The sequence below is a fragment of the Balaenoptera ricei genome, chromosome 5 (genome assembly GCF_028023285.1).
Source record: "Balaenoptera ricei isolate mBalRic1 chromosome 5, mBalRic1.hap2, whole genome shotgun sequence".
NCBI lineage: Eukaryota > Metazoa > Chordata > Mammalia > Artiodactyla > Balaenopteridae > Balaenoptera > Balaenoptera ricei.
In genome coordinates, this window is record NC_082643.1 from 43,810,328 (window position 1) to 43,825,611 (window position 15,284).

The 15,284-nt window shown below is 40.4% G+C and overlaps 1 protein-coding gene across 4 annotated transcripts in view; it reads right to left on the reverse strand.

Moving 5' to 3' along the window:
• The window catches only part of GPAT3 (glycerol-3-phosphate acyltransferase 3), a 58,089-nt gene that overhangs the window by 32,824 nt on the left and 9,981 nt on the right, over positions 1-15,284 (reverse strand). The window lies entirely within an intron of this gene.

Here is a 15,284-nt window from a genome sequence, read left to right on the forward strand (position 1 = left end):
GCAGCCAAAAAAAATAAATAAAATTAAAAAAAAAAAAAAAAAGTATTTACCATAAGATGGAAAACTAGATCAAAGCCAACCTGATGCTTACAGGGAAGATGCTACAGGCACTACAGCCCGTCCCCAGCAGGAACGGCAACTAACACCACTGCTAGTCAATGCTGTATTGGAGTAGCAGCCAGCACAATTAGACAAGGGAAAGAAATGAAGTATAAACTGGAAAAGAAATAAAATACAAACTAAAATTGAATAACAAGTGGTAAAACTATCACTACGAAGATAAAATAGCTGCATGCCTGAAAAAAAAAAAAAAAAGGAAATCTGAAACCTACATAAGTAGAATTCCTACTTTTTTATATCCTTCTGCCTTACTAAAGTCAAAGCTTTCCAATATACAAACAACAATCAGTTAGAAGATATGATGGAAGAAGAGGCTCCATTTATAATATCTACTGGAATTATAAACTTAAGAGGAAATGTACACTGTCTAAGGAAAACTTTCAAACACCTCTGGAGGGTACAAAGAAACACCTAAACAAATGGAAAGATGTAATGTTCTTGGAGAAGAAGACTCAACACAGATAAGGTCAAACCACCCTCAGTAAATTTTTAAATTTACCACAATGCCAATAAAAATAGATAGTTGTATTTCCTCTGGAACATAGACAAGCTGAATGTCAAGATCATATGGATCATAAGCAAGAATTCACAAGACAGTTCTGTAAGGAAAAGCAATGAGAACAACGATCCCTGCCAGATATTAAAATGTCAATAATTAAAACAACGTACCAGTGCATGACAAGACAAGTAAACACTGCAGAATAGAAAGTTCAGGAATAGATCCAAAACTATACTAGAATTCAGGAAATTATTAAGGTTGCATCACAAATCATTTGGGTAGAGATGGGCTTTTTAATAGACAGTGTTGCAACATCTGGGTAGCCATCTGGACAAATACACCAGAATAAATGAATCAAAGATTTAAATTCTTTTTTTAAAGCCATAAAAGTAGTCAAAGAAAACACTGGAGAATTCCCTTAAGACTTGGCAGAAAGAAAATTTTTCTACTAAAAAAAATAAAAATCCAGAAGCTATAAAAACAAAATATTGATAAATTTGACTACATAAAATTGAAAAATATCGGACTTCCCTGGAGGCCCAGTGGTTAAGAATCCGCCTGCCAATGCAGGGGACACGGGTTCGAGCCCTGGTCCTGGGAGATCCCACATGCTGTGGAGCAAATAAGTCTGTGCGCCACAACTACTGAGCCTGCGCTCTAGAGCCTGCGAGCCACAACTACTGAGCCCACGTGCCACAACTACTGAAGCTCGTGTGTCCAGAGCCTGTGCTCCACAACAAGAGAAACCACTGCAACGAGAAGCCCGCGCACCGCAACGAAGAGTAGCCCCCGCTCGCCGCAACTAGAGAAAGCCCGCGTGCAGCAACGAAGACCCAACGCAGCCAAAAATAAATAAATAAATAAATTTATTTAAAAAAGAAGAAAATATCTGCATAGTAAGAAGCATGATAAGCAAAGGGGAAAATACAATTGCAAACTGAAAGCAGTATTTTTAGCTCAGCACAGACAAAAGCTAATCACTTTAATATATGAGAAGGTCCCAGAAATCAAAGTGAAACAGAAATCAAGAGAGAGAGAAAAATGGGCAAAAGAAAAGAAAAGAAAAATTGCCAAAAGACAGTTTCCAGAAAAAGAAATACAAATGGCCCTTAAACATAAAACGTGTACCAAATCACACTCTCTATAAAAGAAATGCAAATTAAGACTAACATGAGTTTCCACTTCTCACCTATCAGACTGGCACAAACCCAAAAGTTTGACATACATTTACACCATTGGTGAAGCCGTGGGGAAAGAGGCACTTCCATACACCCCTAGTGGAAGTACAAATAGTACAACCATTAATGAAGGGTGATTTGGCCATCAATCAAAATTACAAATGCTCTCTGACAGAGCAATCCCATTCATGTCACAGATTTATGTTACATGTAATTCATGTTACAAATGGTGTGAATCGCCACATATTCTTTGATAGCAAAAGGTGGAGAACTACAGGTAAAAAACCATTTGCACTGATGTAATGAAATTTCTTGTAGCTGTTAAAAAAAAAGAAACTTTCTAAGTAATAATATGGAAAGGACTACAGGCTACAAGTGAAAAACTGGCTCAGAGTAGTGTTTACTGTACATCATCTTTGGTATTAGCAACTCAAGAAAATAACAAACATTTCCATTACAATAGCATGTTTGAGGTCACATAAAGAACCACTGGAACATCCATAAGACACTAACATGGCATGGAGGTATAAAGTAACGGCTGGAAGCTATACTTATCAAAGCACATGTTTTTAAATTGCTATGATTTTTGTACCATGTGAATGTAAATACTACCTAGGCCAGAAAGTTTTTAAAAGATGTGTAAACCCAAATTTAAAATGTTTACACAAGAACATGCACACACATATCCTTTGTGTGTCATCTGCTGGCTCTCCCAGAATCCCATCAGTCTGATGGCTCAGTCTCTGCAGAACTGCAAAGATGCAACAAAGTGAGACCGTACTATGATCACTTTCCACATAAACCAGTGTCACCCCTGCATTTCAAATCTTACCCTAAAATACGTAATTTCTACGTTAGCTTTAGAAGTCCCTAATAACCCCACCACCACCTCATGTGTGTAGACACCCACAAAAAAGCAGTTTACAGATAAGGTATTTACTGCTTTTATTTCTGAAAAAGAGTTGATAGAAAACATCTATCGAAAAATATAGCACAGAAGAGTATCAGTGGGCAGAGGAATAAGGAGAGAAAAAATATAAAGTTAGAACTCTCTCTCCTCTGAGTTTCCACTCTCTCTGCTCCTATTCTTTTCCCTGGTTGATACTCATCTGGTTCATTTATCTCTTCCTGACCCCCTTCTTTCTCTAGCCTCTATAAATGTCTTTCACTCAGTGAGTGCATTCAATCTACCATTTCAACTTCCACCCTCTGCAAATAATTCCCAAATGTACATCTGTAGTCCTGACTTCTTCCCCAAGGCTCACATTTTTATATGGCTGCACAGACCCTGCACCTCTGCACCAGCCCCATGGCTCTGGTTCAAGGCCCCAGTACCTTCCAGAATGGCTTTCCATCTACCACCCTCCTTTCTCCACTTTCCCCACCCTCTTCCTAACCCCGCTTCCAAAAAGCTACCAGATTTGTCCTGAATTTAATTAAGTAATTTCTTGGCCTGGAATTCAGGGCTCTTTAGGATTGAAATATTCAATCTCGACACTCTGCACCTCCAACTCACCTTCACTCATCCTAGCTCCAACCAGACTAAATCAGTTCTTGGGCCCCTAATATCTCTTAGGCTCTCCTACTCGCCTGCCTTTGCTTACAATTTCTTCCACCTGATACCCCTTTTTCTAAAATTACTCAAGATTCTTCACATCAGCAGACCTCCATTTTCCCCTTTTTCATTTTCCTTGAGCCCATGAACCACCAACCCCATTCATTATATGATGCAGGAGTTGTTTTAACTGATTATCAGCAAAGACAGGAAAAAAAGTACATGTTACATCAAACTTACAAAACATCAGTTATATGTTTCTAAAACTAAATCAGGCTTACACTAAAAGACACAATGGATGACTTGTCCTATGAGGGTGAGGGTGAAATGGCAAGGCAATGCCCTCCCTTAAAAAAAAAAAAAAAAGATGTTAGTTCTTTTTTGTTGATTACAAAATGCCTGTTTTTCTCTTGTACACACACCCTGATACACACGCCTCTCTATTGATTAGCAATCTTGGGCACAGGCTCACTTGAGCATCAGAGGCTGAGCACCCGTCACACGCTGGGATTTCGCAATGCCTGCTGGCATCACACACGATGTCTGTTGCCGAGGGTCATGTGGGTTGACCACTGACTGGCAAGGAAACTCACTGTTTAGAACATATGAGTCACTGAAAATGAGGACGTTCATTTAGTCAAGTAAATTTGTGCTAATGCTGTTGCAGAAGCAGGAAGAGGAAAGGATTCATCTGCATGATACACTAACAGATACCAACTTAATTTAGTAAACAAAAAGCTTACCACACTTTGAAAAAAAGAACATACACCTACCCTTTGCAAAGGTTTGGAGTACTTTACATAGTCTACCAAGCAGGTGAATGCTTGAATTAATCACACATAGCCAACGTCTGTACTCTCTATCCAATCTTAATCTCATTTTCTCTCTCTCTTCTTTTTTTTAAGGGATGGTCTCCGGAATTCATTATCAACTTCCCCTCTGCTAGTTAGCTATTTATTTATTTATGTATTTATGTATGTATGTATGTTTGTTTGTTTGTTTATTTGGCTGCACCGGGTCTTAGTTGTGGCACGCAGGATCTTCATTGCTGTGTGCGGGATCTTTAGTTGCGGCATGTGGGATCTTTTAGTTGCGATGTGCGGGCTCTTAGTTGCGGCATGTGGGATCTAGTTCCCCAGGGATCGAACCCGGGCCCCCTGCATTGGGAGCACAGAGTCTTAACCACTGGACCACCAGGGAAGTCCCTCCCCCCTGCTTAAATCAAGAGAATGCCACTGGTTTTAAAGGGATACCCGAAATCACTGCCCTTAACGCTGTTCTCTCTTGCAACTTGAAGAAGGGTGTCATTTGCTATGTATATGCGCTGTCTCCAGAGTACCTTAAATTTTGTGAAGGCCTGAAGCCATGTTCCTCCAAGTTGCTGTCCTCTGCCTACAATGCATTTTCCCAGGTATCCAAAGATAATAAGGCCAAATGATCCACCGACACAGTTTGTCCACGGCACCCCCTGCACCCTCAGGCATCAGGGTCCGCTTCTATTTCCCAGGTGAAATTAGCAGGCGCAGGCTGCCCAACGCTCAACACCAGCGAAGCACAGAAGCAAATCCTGCTTCCAGAGAGAAACACCTGGAAAGGAAGAAGCCTCTAAAGCCCTAACACAAAAGCATCCCGTTCTTCACTCTTGTTCACCAGGTATCCCAGAAGTTACAGGAGACGTAAGGGGTCTACTAGTTCTGCTCCCTGAGGAACCTTCAGAACATGGGCTAGGGCTCCAGGGTATAGAAGCTCTTCTCTAGCCAGCCCAAGCTTTGGGGGAAACAGAGCTTTTGAGGAAGAGAAGCAGAGATACCAGGCACCTGACCTAGAAAAGCGAGTGAAGGGGTCCAGAGTAGAGCTTTTCATCACACTGTTCTGAGGTTGGCACACCAAGGAGGAGGCCCCTGCCTAAGAGTTGGGCTCACCCCCAGGGCATCCAGACATCACTGGCTTCTTCCTACCCCAACCCAAGAAAAAAACTGTCTAATCACAAGTCCAATGGGATCTCTCCTTTCTCTGAGCCCAAGAGTCTCTTCTCAACAAACGTAGAACCCACACTATCTGCTCCCTATCTCCCCCACCTTCCGTGTACGAGGCATGCTTTGGTGCCCTCGCCACTCACTTTCTTGTTGGTTCGAAAACTTATGCTGCCCCGAGTGCTTCAGCAAAAAAAAACAGAAAATTGGGAACCACTATTACGAAATCTCTTGAAGAAAGGAGAAAAGGTGAAGAGGGCTTGAGGAGTTGTTACCACTTGCTGGCGAAATAACAGAACTGATGAAGAGCTTTCTTGCTTTCTCTGCCCATAGAGCCAGTGACCCACAAGTAGACAGCGATGTTACAGAGATAAACACCACATAAAGACAGATTGAAAACTGAAATACTTAAAACATTTATAGGGAATTTGTTACAACCAAGACAACAAGGCACAGCTAAAAAATGAAAAGAGTTTTGTTATATAATTTATACCTCTCCCAAAATTCTCAATTATCTATCCAATTTGCAAAAAATCTCTACGTAATCTACCTACTAGCCTGGTCCAGTTTTCGTATCCTTTTTTGCTAATGAGAAGTTCTTTCTTACATCTATCAATTTTTTTACTTCAATTTAAGGCAATCTTTTTGTTCCATCTTTTATGGATATGGAGGGAAAGTGGGATGGCTTCCTCCTTCTAATAATTAACCAACTGAAAAATGTATAATCCCTCAGTTTTTTGTTTTTGTTTTTTTCTTTTTCTAAATTCAAAAATCAACCCTCGGGCTTCCCTGGTGGCGCAGTGGTTGAGAGTCTGCCTGCCAATGCAGGGGACACGGGTTCGAGCCCTGGTCTGGGAAGATCCCACATGCCGCGGAGCAACTGGGCCCGTGAGCCACAACTACTGAGCCTGCGCGTCTGGAGCTTGTGCTCCACAACAAGAGAGGCCGCGATAGTGAGAGGCCCACGCACAGCGATGAAAAGTGGCCCCCGCTTGCCACAACTAGAGAAAGCTATCGCACAGAAACGAAGACCCAACACAGCCAAAAATAAATAAATAAATAAATATTTTAAAAATGCATTTAAAAAAATAATAATCAACCCTCACAGATCTCATTCAACCCTTTATACAGGCTTCAGAATTTCCTCTTTACCACCCTTAATACAAACAGTAAACCTGGACTTACCTGTGCCTTTATATCACATCTAAACTGCTTTGCATTTGAGGCCCTTCATAACCTAATCTTATTTCTATCTTTCGTCTCTTCTATAAACTAAGCTCACTCCCACTGCTATTTAAATGATTCCCTCATTTTCCCAGTTTAGAAAGCCATCACCTTAGTTAACCTCAATCCACCTCCACATGGCCAGTTCAACACCAAACATCCACAAAAAAACCCTCTCTGATGTCCCCCATCCAAAATGATCTCCTTTCATGCTACGCTCATTAAGTTTCTTCCTCAAATTAATTATATTTATATGTTTGTGGACTTCAATAACACCAGTGCTGCCCGATTCTCAACTGCCACATGGATATCCGGATCTTGGTGATATCTCCTTAACTAGGCTAAGGGTTGCTTGTGGGCATAGTTCCGAGTATAACGTAGGCACACGGAAGACACACAGGAATCACTGTTCATGGCCAAGACCAGGGCTAGTAATTCAAAGCAGCGCATCACTGTGTAGTTAAACATGCTGGCTCTTTTATGCACTGCAGCATCAGTCTAGGTTCTGTGCCCTGCTTTCCACTGCCTGCTTATCTAAAACTCTGCCTGTGGCTTTCTGAAGGGGCCAGTTCCTATCATGCATGTAACCAAGCCTGGTTTTTTATCCCATTTTGGAGCATCCTCCTTGGGTAAAGGATCTTGAATGTTTTCCCTCTCTCTGGTGGCTCATTCATCAAAACCATCAAGGTTACTTTAAACTCTACTCCTGTTTCCTAGGCTGTTTAAAACCTGACTAATTTAAAAGCACTCAGTCCACCATACTGCACTTCAATGATGTCAAAGTCATCAACGTAACCTCAAACAATACAACCAAATCTAAGCCAAACCCAATTACTCAACAGGTTCCCTTCCTTTCAGTTAGTGGTCCTCTGATGAGCAGTGTGAGAAGCCCCATCTAATCTCCAGATCAGGAGTGTGACAAGGTTTCATCAGGAAGGCCAACCCCAGGTCAGTTGGTAGTGAGAAGCTGTCTGCAGGTTTGTGCTAAAGAGGACTTTTGAGGCCACATCTTGGTTCAGTGCCAAAGACGTCATCAATTAGTGATGTCTGCCAGGGTCATGGGAAGGGTAACAGGTAGAATGGATTTGTTGACCCTGTTATTTGGGATTAAGATAAAATCAAAAGCTTTACTGAAATAAAGCTTCTATTTTCCTGATTTCTACATGGTTTATATATCTATAATAGAATAATTTGCCTTTTTTGCATTGTGAGTAATTTTCTATTAGTGTCTCTCAGTTATCAAGACTAAAAGTACTAAGCTAGAAGTACTGGAGATGTACTTTTAGTCTCTTGAGAAAGGTGGATGAGAAAATCTACCTCCTTTTTCATCATTATTTACCCCAGTAGTTCTCCAGAAACTTATAAAATAATCAATGCTGATTATAAAATGGGAGGATTTTAGCCCCAGATATAAATACTAATCACAGAATTAAATATGTGTTTATATCCATTTTAAAGCATAAATGGGGTGGAAGTATGGACATTGCAATCAGTTGTCAATCAACATTGCAGAGAAACCAACAGGCATTTAGAATAACAGGCAGAGTTTCATTTTAACAACTAACATTTTAACATCTCATTCAATACACTGTTGACCCATATCTTGACTGACATCTACATTAACTTCGTTTATTTGGACATAAGTAATCTGATTAAACAAGAAATCCCACAACATAGAAGAGTCCATAAACTTCATCATCAAATGAACCATCAATTCAATTAAAATGTCAACCTTATGGTTTGGCATTTATGTACAGTATCTTTGATCATAATGCTGGATAGTCTTAACGGATTTGTTTTCTTTAAAATTTCTGTTGATGATTTAGGATTGAAATGTTATGAGTTTCCTAGGATGTGACAAAGCCAACACTCAGCAGAGGAGATTCCATTTGTGGAAGAGTCACCTCAACCTTCAAAGGGAGAATTAGAAGACATTGGCCAGAGGGGCTGGTAAGGAAGGCATGGTTTAGGGTAGGAAGTGGTGGCAAGGGATTCTGAGCAGGAAAGACAAATTGGGATTCCTTTTCAGGCTACCTTTGACTAGCGATGTGATCTGAAGCAAGTTACTTGACCTTCTTCACCTGCAGTTTTCTCATCAGTAAAATGAGGATTAACAAGATGTTATCCTCATGTAAATAATGTAAATTAATTTTGCACAGTGGAGTTGGTGTTTAAGAAATAGTGGTGATTATTATTATTATTGATAGGTTCTTATCTATAAGGCAGAAACAAAATGGAGAACCTCTGGAGTTTTAATTAGGGTTTTCTCTGTGGGGTAGGGTGGCCAGAAGCAGTATGGTGAACGGGAGGTTGGTTTGGGGAATGCTTTTTTATTTATTTATTTATTTATTTATCTATTTATTTATTTATTTTTGGCTGCGTTGGGTCTTTGTTGCTGCACACGGGCTTTCTCTAGTTGCGGCGAGCGGGGGCTACTCTTCATTGTGGTGCACGGGCCTCTCATTGCAGTGGCTTCTCTTTGTTGCCGAGCACGGGCTCTAGGCACATGGGCTTCAGTAGTTGTGGCATGCGGGCTCAGTAGCTGTGGCTCATGGGCTCTACAGCGCAGGTCCAGTAGCTGTGGCACACGGGCTTAGTTGCTCTGCGGCATGTGGGATCTTCCCGGACCAGGGATCGAACCCATGTCCCCTGCATTGGCGGGCAGATTCTTAACCACTGCGCCACCAAGGAAGTCCCTGGGAACACTTCTAAAATGACAAGCTGGATTTTGAATTTGATGGGCACCTGATGAGATGTCCGCTCCTCCCAACAGTAAAGAGAACTCTAAATAAACAGGGGATGTGTTCTCGAGTTGACTGTCCTATCATCTGATCCTATTATCTTTTCACTCTCAAAGAATCCTTGTGTCTTAGTTTTCACCCAGCTTTTTCAAACCTCCACAGTTCTGAGATGAAGGTACCCTCTTCTAAACTACTGAGGTATTTGGGACTAAGAGAGCTAAATCACCAACAAGATCCCCAACTAGTTACTGCTGAGGAGAGAAAGATTTAAAACCTGCTTATATTAGGTACATTTTTTAAAAAACTAATTTCATAGAAAATAGGGACAGGGCACAGGGCAAGTCATCCACTTTGTTACAGCTGTATGAAAAGAAAAACAATTGAAAAATAGTAGAGAGTATGTTTTATGGGCTAAAATATACTGGAAAAACTGGTTTATTAGCAAGGGAGCCTTTCTTTCTGTGACTTACCACTTAAATTGCTCTTTTCCACCCATCCCTCACAATGCAGTTAAAAGCATTAGTCTGCTCTGACATTCTGTCTTCCTCCTTCCTGCCAGAACCACTCCATCCTGCTTACTCATTGTTGGCCAGAATTACGTGCTAAGTCATCTGCTTTCAGAGGTGAGAGCACATACTCATATGCAAGTCTCTAACCCACTCTAAAGTAAAGTTTCCTCCAAAAGAAGCAGTCTATTTTCCTCGGATTGCGAGGTGAAGTTTGAACGAAGATTCCCTTGTCTCACCTCTACCTGTCCTTAAGGAACATGCCTCCTCTGCCACCATCCAGTGACCCTGTTAACCCTGTGATTCCCATGCCTTACCTTGCATTCCATCTTCCCCCAAACCAGCCACCAAAAACTGTAGAAATCAAGTTCTGCTCCTTCAAGGGGCTATGAGTTAGAAAGCTAGAATAAATTATGCCAGTGAGAGTGGGTACCAATAGATTAGTGCATTATTCACTAAGAGAGGTGGTTCCCAAAGGAATGGTCCCAAAGGAGGGAGGGGGGAGGGAACAGGAGGATTTTGCCCCCAGGGGAAAGTTGGCAATATCTGGAGACACTGTTGGTTGTCACATTAGGGGTGTGCTACTGTCATCCAGTGAGTAGAGACCCGAGACACTGCTAAGCATCTTACAACACATAGGACCACTCCCTGTGACAAAGAATTATTCTGCCCAAAATGTCAGTAGTACTGAGGTTGTGAAACCCAGCTCTAAGAGGTAATATACTTCAATTAACAACGCCTTTGTTCCACAGGTTTAAGTTTCTATTTCAGGCACTAGGCATGCTGACTAGAGATGTATTTTGGAGCATGTAAGCATCAATCACACCCCTGAGACAGGTACCTATTTTCTATTCATATGAAACTAGTTCCATTTAACAGACTACAGACTCTAGCTGAAGGCTTATTGATATTTTATTTGTTTGGTTTTCTTAATGTTTATGTTTAAAATACAAGTTTAACCAAAAAATATGAGTTCAACAAAGAAAAAATTCCATTGTCATATCTGCTTCAGATATTTTTGAAGAAAAAAATTATAGGTACAGTTAAAGCCCACCTCCCCATCTATTCTCCTCCCTCCTAGCAGATATATCATTTCCACATGTATTTTATACTTATCTACATACATCTACATAAATATTTAGTATCTGTTTAAGGTACTAAATTTTAAATGAGTGTTATTATACTATACATTTCTTCTCAATGTTTGTCCATTTTGTTTTCTTCATTAAATCCAGTTAATTCATTTTGATCGCTGTACAGTACAAATAAAGCAGCTTACATAATTTTCCTCCTAAGGAGTGACTGGGTCGTCTCCACGTTGCCACTATTTGTATGCAGCTGTAACACGTCTCCTAACATACACATGCTGAGAGTTTGGGTAGGTCTGGTATCTTAGGAGAAGTGGAATTGTGGGGTTACAGTGCTACGAATCGCCAAATTGCTCTCCAAAGTGTCACCGAACTAAGTTTTCATTATATTGCACTTAGAAATGCAGATGACTGATCTTACGGTTTTAAAACAAACAAAAAAGAATCAAACCTTTGCCTTCTGCAGAACTAGATTAACATATGAGGATTAAAATACATGGTATGCTAGTGAATTTTTTCAGAATCACCTTCTATCAAGTAATTTTTGTTCCAAGAAGAGAAACTGTACTCCTTATGTCCAATAAAGGCAGTGTCAATAAATAAATAAGCAAACATATTTGTGGACCGTGACTGAATGTCGAATCAAACAATCAGTTATCAAACCATTTTGAAACTGTTACAGAAATTTATATATGGACTATGTATTAGATGATATTAAGAAAATATTAAGCTTGTAAAAGGGATAAAAGCATTGTGGTTATTTTTTAAAGTCCTTTTTAAAAAAATGTATAAAAAGATGAAATCTTATATCTGCACTGAATACTTTAGCAAAAACTGAGGAGTGATAGATGAATCAAGTGTGGCAAAATCTTGACAAAAGTTGGCTATATGGGTTATCACACTAAGTAAAGTTAAGTCAGAAAAAGACAAACATTATATGACATCACTTATATGTGGAATCTAAAATATAGCACAAATGAACTTATTTACAAAACAGAAACAGACTCACAGATATAGAAAACAAACTTACGGTTTACCGTATGGGAAGCCAGCAAGTGGTGGGAGGATAAATTAGGAGTATGGGATTAACAGATATACACTACTATATACAAAATAGATAAACAACAAGGACCTATTGTATAGCACAGGGAACTATATTCAGTATTGTGTAATAACCTACAGTGGAAAAGAATCAAAGCAAAAAAGGATAGAGATATATACATATATACATGTATAACCAAATCACTTTGCTATACACCTGAAATGAATGCAATACTGTAAATCAACTGTACTTAAATTAAACAAACAAAAAACAAAAACAAGTTGGCTATATGGGTCTCATTATACTATTTTTCTACTTTTGCTTATGTTTGAAAATCGTCATCATCATCATCGTCACCATCAGGTACAAGATTTACCAACAGAGATAGACTAATAAAAGCAGGTAGACATTTGGCTGTGATAAAGAAAATCTCAACCTATAATCCTTCCATATCCCATAACTGGATTATTTTTCCCTCTGCAAGTAGTTAGACGCGTTCTAGGATTTTATGAGCAAGATAACCCCATTAAATGCATTATAGTCCATATCCTTGAGGACAGCAGACACTGATTTATATTCAGAGAACTTACACCAAGACAGTAGTACAAAATCAACTTAGCTGATTTAAACAGACTATCAAAAACGGCCCGCCCAAGACAAAATGAGTACAGAACATGACACTCCTCAAATTTCTGTTACAACGTATTATCCCACATTTTCTGGGAAGTTCAGAGATCTGATTAATGCTGATGTAACCAATATTGTATTGGCATCAACGTGGTTAGTCAATTCTCACAAAAGAATCCCAAATGTAAAAGTAGAGGGAAACGTTAGGCAGCCTGAATTCTCTCTGGACAGGTACAACATCAAAGGCTTCACCGTAGCATTTTGTCCTTTGTGTGTGTTTGAGGGGAGGAAGAGGTGGAGGGGGCTGAGGGCAAGAGATACTGGGCAGAAGAGAAACTCAGCCCAGGGCTTAATTAACGGTGGGCCACGTGACCCCAAATCCTTGCTGGAACAGGGCAACGTGGAGGACCTGAGGAGGCAAGTGCATTTCCTACTGCCAACAATGCCGAGTCAGGCCAGCAACTCACCCCAGGGAAAAACACCGGAAGGACTGAGCCACAGCCTCTACTTATTTGTATTGTTTAGGACTCACTCCCCAGGCAAGGGCACCTGCAGGCCTTAACTACTGCCTGTCGACATTTAGTCGCTAATCACTATGATGTCCTAGCATCATAATGCAATTACAGTGGAATTAATCCTGAGTCATGAAAATGACATAATTAATTACATTCATTTCAATCACAATTAAAATTACTGACTCATTCAAGTCTGACAGCATAAGTTCTGGAAATCAGGTACCCAAAGAGCGAGACTGGTGGCTCCTTAGCCAGAAATATCTCAGAGTCAAACGGTCCCTTGCACTAGTTACAGCAGAGTAAAATGAAAGCTGCTAAAATCTCCATCAGACCACAAGCCAGGGTCTGAGAAGATGCATTTGTTCTATGGCTAGAGTGGTAAAAGTACAGCTGATGCAAAGCAAAAGACCCAATACCCCTCTCTCTTCTTGTTTTACCTTCTAGCACATCAGCTCTCAGGGAACAAAAACTAGGGTAGAGGGTAACTCTGTATTCTCCACTGAAGTTGAATGCTTACCTATAACACAGTTACTTGAAGGGAGGAGAAAATTTATATTCACCGCTGTATTAACAATGAGGAAAAGTCCTTAAACCCAGAAGAGGAAGGTACAATGATAGAGCTTCTTAAAGAGCTTTTATTCATGATCATTATCTGAAGCTCAATGAGCTGGACAGTGTTTTAACAGAAGACACGGTAGAGTACAGCCAAGGACAGCAAAGAAGTATTTAAGCACAAAGATAATAATTCCCGAGGTTCAGCTTTCAGTTGGCTTATTCAATAAAAGCACAGAAGAAGTACAACACAAGAGGGGTTTAACTGGAGAGGGAGATTTGAAAACTGTTTCCAGAAATGTGCTTCACCAAGTAAAAGAGCGGCAGAAGGAATTTTCTGGTGCAGAAACTAAACATAACTCTTGTCCCTGTTTAGCTCATCTCTCCCTCTCAATTCCCTAAACCTATCATCAGCACTATATCATTCAGACATCTCAAAATTGCACCCACACCCCTGGGACCCGTGGCCTGCCAGTGACCCTTGCCTAAACTTTGGCCGGCTCAACACTGACTTGTGCTCGGTTGGCTGCGGTACCGAGACACTATGCTCTGAGGGTAGGCGACTGCACCGGGCAGACACACAGGTGCTCAGGGTTTCATCACCCTCTGCCTCTGCCTAGGACTGTGATACTACCTCTCGGCTGACTCTAAACACCAGAATGTACAGGTGTTTAGAGTCAGCTGAGACTGACTCTCAACAGGGCACACACCCTGCCACAGGGCGACTCAAGCAGGATGTAAGTCAGGATGGGAATAGAGGTGCATACCATGTACAGTTGTGGTATTAATACGGATGAAAGCAGCACATAGCAGAGCCTAAGTGAGATCTCACCTCATCCTTTGCTTATGCCACTATTTTAGCATTTATCACAGTGGCCTATCTGATGCCTGTCTCCCCACAGGAGCCATGTCTTAATCATCTTGGGATCCCCTGTCAACCTCACAGGTAGCAAATGCTCAGTAACTGCAATAGTCAATTCCCAACTGCACAGGCTAAAAGGAAGAGCAGCCACTCTGAATGAAATATGATAAATTTTGTAGGCATCAGCCATACTCTAAACCAATTATTATATATATTTTCTCCTCCTGCTCACTTCCACTCTTTCCTGGAGGTACCAAGAAAAAGGCAAAGACCAAAAATAGAAAAGACAGATGCATGATAAAAAAAAAAAAAAAAATCCAACAAGTGGAAATATTCACTCCCATTAGCCTGAAAAAACTAAAACAACGCTACAAACACCCTCAGCTAGTGGTTTTTTAATCCTCTTAACCTACCAAATTGAAACACTTTGTGCCCTTTTAAATTCATGGCCCAAGACATGCGCCACCAGCACCCCAACCTGTAGGGTCCCATAGAATTTCATCCAAGAACAATGACAGCCCAAAGTCTCACCAAGTACAACAAAAAATCAGCAATAAAGTTTGTTCTCTCCTTAAATCACAAGGGCACACATTTAAAAAGAACCCAGAAAAAAAATTTAGTAAATCTGCTACACCTGAGAGAAGGTCTCTCTCAGGTCAATAAGAAGAGGACCAAGTAGAGCCAGAAATATCCAATCTTGGTTAACATGTTATTGGTGCTAACCCTTTGGTGTTTAAGTAGACACCATGAAGCTCTACTAGTTGCTTTAATCATTTGAACATAACAATCTAATTACACAAAA